Raw genomic sequence first — 6,000 nt, 5'->3', positions numbered from 1 at the left:
CCAGTCAGAAATGAAGAATGCCATATATGAAATAAAACACTGGAAGGAATAAACAACAGGTTTAATAAATCAGAGTAGAGATCTAATCAGTGATTTGGAAGACAAGATAAGGGAAAAAATCACCTGCTCAGTGCAGCAAGAAGAAAAAAGAGTTTAAAAATGAGGAGAGCTTAAGGGACCTTTGAGATATGAAGATTAACAACATCTTCATCATAGGGCAACCAGAAGGAGAAAAAATAGAGCAGGGGATCAATAACCTCTTTGAATAAATAATGCCTAAAAATTTCCCTAACCTGGTGAAGAAAAAAAAGACACACAAGTCCAGGAAGCATAGAGACTCCCAAACAAGATGAATTCAGAAAGACCTATACCAAGACAGATCATAATTAAAATACCCAAAGTTAAAGACAATGAGAGAATCTTAAAAGCCACAAGAACAAGGCCCTTTCACAGGGGTCAGTTACCTACAAGGGAGCTCCCATAAAACTGTCAGCTGATGTCACAACAGAAATATTTCTGACAAGAAGTTATAGGCATGTAATATCCAAAATGATGCAAAACAAGATTCTTCAACAAAGGCTATTTCACCACCATACCAGTATTACAGGAAATGTTAAAAGTCGTGCTTTAAAAAGTGGAAAAAGAAGAAAACAAACAAAACAGAGTAACATAGTTAAAAAATGAAATTACAATAAATATGTACCTATCAGTAATTACTTTAAATGTAAATGGATTAAATGTTCCAATAAATAGACATAAGGTATCTGAATGGATAAGAAAACCAGATGCAAGTATGTTCTGTCCTCAAGAGACCCACCTCAGAATGAAAGGTACACACAAACTAAAAGTAAAGGGGTGGAAAAGATATTTCATGCAAATAGAAAGGGAAGTAAAGCTGGGTTAGCAATACTTAAATCTAACAAAACAGACTTTAAAACCAAGTTTTTAGTAAGAGACAAAGAAGGACACAACATAATGATTAAGCAATCAATCCAACAAGAACATATACCCCCTTGTAAACATTTATACCCTCAACATAGGAGCATCTAAATATATAAAGCAAATCTTTATGGATATAAAGGGAGAGACTGACAATAATGCAGTTATAGTAGGAATTTTAACACCCATTCAAATCAATGAATAGATGTTTCAGACGGAAAATCAACAAGAAAACTTTAGCTTTAAATGACACACTAAATCAAATGGATTTAATTGACATCTTCAGAGGAATCCACCACAAAGTAGCAGAATATACATCATTTTCAAGTGCAAATGGAACATTTTCTAGGATAGATCACATGTTAGGACACAAAACAAGTCTCAATAAATTTAAGAAGACTGAAATCATATCAAACATCTTCTCTGACCGTAATGGTTTGAAACTAGAAATCAATTACAAGAAAAAAAACTAGGAAGAAATGCACACCTGGAGGCTAAATAGCATGTTACTAAACAATGAATGAGTTAACAATGAAATGAAGGAAGAAATCAAAATACACCTTGAGACAAAAGAAAATGAGACTACAACAACCCAAAATCTATGGGACACAGAGAAATCAGTCCTAAAAGGGAAATTGATAGCATTATAGGTGTACCTCAAGAACCAAGAAAAATCTCAAATAAACAATCTAACTTTGCACTTAAAGGAACTAGAGGAAAAACAACAAACAAAACCAAAAGTGAGTACCAGTAGAAGGAAGGAAATAATAAAGATCAGAACAGAAATAAACAAAATAGAGTCTTAAAAAACAATACAAAAGATCAATGAAACCAAAAGCTGGTTCTTTGCAAAGATAAACAAGACTGATAAAACTTTAACCAGACATAAAAAGAGAGAGAGAGGAGCCAAATAAATAAAATGAGAAATAAAAGATGTGGAGTAACAACTGACACCATAGAATTACAAAGAATTGTAAGAAAATATTATAAACAACTATATGCCAACAAATTGGACAACCTGGAAAGAATTAACATCATTAAAATGTTCATACAAGCAATTGTTCTCCAAGTAATCTATAGATTCAACGAAATCTCTATTAAAATACCAACAGCATATTTCACAGATCTAGAACAAATACTACAAACATTTATATGGAACCAAAAAAGACCTGAAATAGTTGTAGCAATCTTGAAAAAGAAGAACAAAGTAGGAGGGATCACAATGCCAGATGTCAAGTTATACTACAAAGCCACTATAATCAAAACAGCCTGGTACGAGCAAAAAACAGGCATATAGATCAATGAAACAGAACAGAGAATCCAGAAATTGACCAAAGCTATTATATTCATTAATATTTGACAAAGGAAGCAAGAGCATACAATGGATTGAAGACAGTCTCTTCAATAAATGGTGTTGGGAAAATTGGTCCGGTACATGCAAAAATATGAATCTAGACCACCAACTTAATTTACACCAAACACAGAATAAACTAAAAATGAATAAAAGACTTAAATATAAATCATGAAATCGTAAAAATTCTAGAAGAAACCACAGGCAGCAAAATATCAGACACCTCTCATAGCATTATGTTTGTTGATACTTCTCCTAGGCCAGTGATGGCGAACCTTTTGAGCTCAGCGTGTCAGCATTTTGAAAAACCGTAACTTAACTCTGGTGCCATGTCATATATAGAAATTTTTTGATATTTGCAATCATAGTAAAACAAAAACTTTTATTTTTGATATTTATTTTATATATTTAAATGCCATTTAACAAAGAAAAATCAACCAAAAAAATGAGTTCGCTTGTCACCTCTGACACGCATGTCATAGATTCGCCATCGCTGTCCTAGGAAGTGGTCGGCAAACTGTGGCCCGCGAGCCACATGCGGCTCTTTGGCCCCTTGAGTGTGGCTCTTCCACAAAATACCACATACAGTGAGATTGAAACTTCGTGGCCCATGCGCAGAAGTCGGTATTTGTGAAAGAGCCACACTCAAGGGACCAAAGAGCTGCATGTGGCTCGCAAGCCGCAGTTTGCCAACCACTGTCCTAGGGGAAGGGAAACAAAAGAAAAAAATAAACAAATGGGACTACATCAAAATTAAAACCTTCTGCACAGCAAAAGAAACCATCAAAAAAAATGAAAAGGGATCCCACCGTGTGAGAGAACATATTGCCAATGATACATGGTTAATTTCCAAAATATATACAGAACTCATACAACCTAACAAAAGGAAGACAAACAATCCAATAAAAAAAGGTTAAAGGACATAAATAGACACTTCTCCAAAGTAAAGATGGCCAAGAGACACATGGAAAAAATCTTCAGTCACTAATCATCAGAGAAATGCAAATTAAAACCACAATGAGATATTACCTCATACCTGCCAAAATGGCTACCATAAAAAAAACCAATAAAGTACAAGTGCTATTGAAGATGTGGAGAAAAGGGAACCCTAGTATACTCCTGGTGGGAATTTAGATTAATTCAGCCACTATGGAAAACAGTGTGAATTTTCCTCAAAAAATTAAAAATGGAACTGCCATTTGCCTCCCGTGATCCTACTTCTAGGAATATATCCTAAGAATCCTGAAAAACCAATCAAAAAGAATATATGAACGCCTATGTTCATAGCAGCAAAATTTGCAATAGCTAAGATCTGGAAATAGCCCAAGTGCCCATCAGTAGCTGGGTGGGTAAAAAAAGAGGTGGTACATCCCACCATGCAATACTAAGCAGTTTGCAAAAAAGGATCTCTTACCCTTTGAGACAGCATGGAGGGACCTGGAGAGTATTATACTAAGTAAAATAAGCCAGTCAGAGAAATATAAGTATATGTGGAATCTAATGAACAAAATATGCTAATGAACAAAAACTATCCAGAGACATGGAAGCATGGAACAGAATTAGGAACCCCAGAGGGAAGGAGGTGGGCAGGGGGCTGGAAAAGATAAACCAAAGGACTTATATATATGTATGCATAACCCACGGACACAGGCAGTAGTGTGGTGAAAGCCTGGGGGTGGCGGGAGTGGAGTGGAGGAGGTAATGGGGAGGAAAATGGGGACATCTGTAATCCTCTCAAAAAATACGATAAATAAAAAATAAAATAAAAAACTGGGCAGAGGACCTGTAGAGACACTTCTCCAAAGAGGACAAACACGTGGCCAATATACATATGGAAAGATGCACAATGTCACTAATAATCAGAGAAATGCAAATTGAAACAATGAGATATCACTTTACACCTGTCTGAACACTATCATCAATAAATCAACAAACAATAAGTGCTGGCAAGACTGTGGAGAAAAGGGAACGCTCATATATGGTTGGAAAGAATGCAGATTGGTGCAGCCACTATGGAAAACAGTATGAAGGTTTCTCAAAAAATTAAAAGTGGAACTTTGTTATAACCCAGTGATTCCACTTCTGGGTATATATCTGAGTAAATAAAAAACACTAATTTGAAAGGATAGATGCACCCCTGTGTTAACTGCAGTGTTTATTTACAATAGCCAAGATATGGAAGCAACCCAAGTGCCCATCAGTATAGAAGGGATAAAATCGTGGTACATACGTAGGATGAAATATTTCCTGGCCATGAAAAGAATGAAATCTTACCATTTGTGACAGCATGAAAGGGCCTAAAGATTATTAAGGTAAATAAAATAAATCAGTCAGAGAAAGACAAATACCATATGATTTCACATGTACATGGAATATAAAGAAGAAAATAAATTAACACACAGAATTGGAGGAGACTCACAGATATAGAGAACAGGCTGATAGTTGCCAGAGCAGAACGGGGTAGGGAGACTAGGTGAAAAAGGTGAAAAAATTAAGAAGTACAAATTGTTATTTACAAAACAGTCCCAGGGATGTCAAGTACAGCATAGGGAATACAGTCAATAATATAGCAATAAATATGTATGGTGCCTGGTGCATACAGGAAACATTGTGGGGAACACTATGTGAAGTGTATGATAGTCTGACCACTGAGCAATATACCTGAAACTAATATAAAATGATATTGAATGTAAAATTTAATAAAAAAAGACATTTATTCTAAACAAAGGATTATGAATCTGCACTATTGGGGGTTTTCTTTTTCCTTTTTGAAGTCCTGAAACTCTTTTCTATCCTGTAAGAAAATAAACCTGAACCACTGGTCTGAGACATATGTAGCTTTGAATCCTAGCCCCATCATGTGTGAACTTGACACATTAACATTTCTGAGCCTGTTTCCTCAGTGAGACAATACAGACAACTATTGGAACCTGCATAGTAAAGCACAGCACCAAATACATCCTGGGTATTTAGCAATAGCAGCTATTATGATGGTGGCTCATTATTCAACAATGTTAAAGAGTCTTCTAAGAACCAAGCACTATTTAAGGCACAGAGAATACAGCCAACTTCATGGAACCCCCGGCTTCCTGGAGACTATAGTCTTTTTGCGGGTAGTTTTTATTGTGCGCTAACAGGTGGCGCGGGCCATTTTTGCTAATTTTTTGCGCAAATGGCAACGTTCAGTAAAATTACGATAACTTTAGTTTCTGTATTTACATGTTACCCGCATTCTACCGCTAGTCTATAAAAAACGTATTAATACGTGTCCTGCGCTCTACTACACTGGTAGATCGTATAAATACGTAAAACGTATAAATACGTTTCCCGCATACAATGTGTTAAATTGTTGGTATTCAGGTTGCCTGGAGCTGGTGGGGATGAACAGGAGATGTTTCAAGATCATGGGTTATCCCCTCGCCTTCATTATGTTTATTGACAAAGTGCTCTAATAAGACCACATAATCCCAAATTCTCTCACCTTTTAACCTCAAAAAAGTGATTTTTCTCCTGAATAGAAACCCTTAAGGCTGGAGAGGAACATGCAGCTGTGGGTGGAACAGCAGGTTACTATCTTGGTGTGGAGTGGTGGTTATTGTTGCTGTAGTTGTTTTCTAACCATCTTGCCTACTTGTGATTAAGATGATAATGTTATACCACTGCTGACGTTCTGCTTTGAAAAAATAATGTAAATAGATATTTTCAGCACC

Source organism: Myotis myotis, unplaced genomic scaffold (genome assembly GCF_014108235.1).
Source record: "Myotis myotis isolate mMyoMyo1 unplaced genomic scaffold, mMyoMyo1.p scaffold_m19_p_6, whole genome shotgun sequence".
Lineage (NCBI taxonomy): Eukaryota > Metazoa > Chordata > Mammalia > Chiroptera > Vespertilionidae > Myotis > Myotis myotis.
This window is presented reverse-complemented; position numbering follows the sequence as displayed.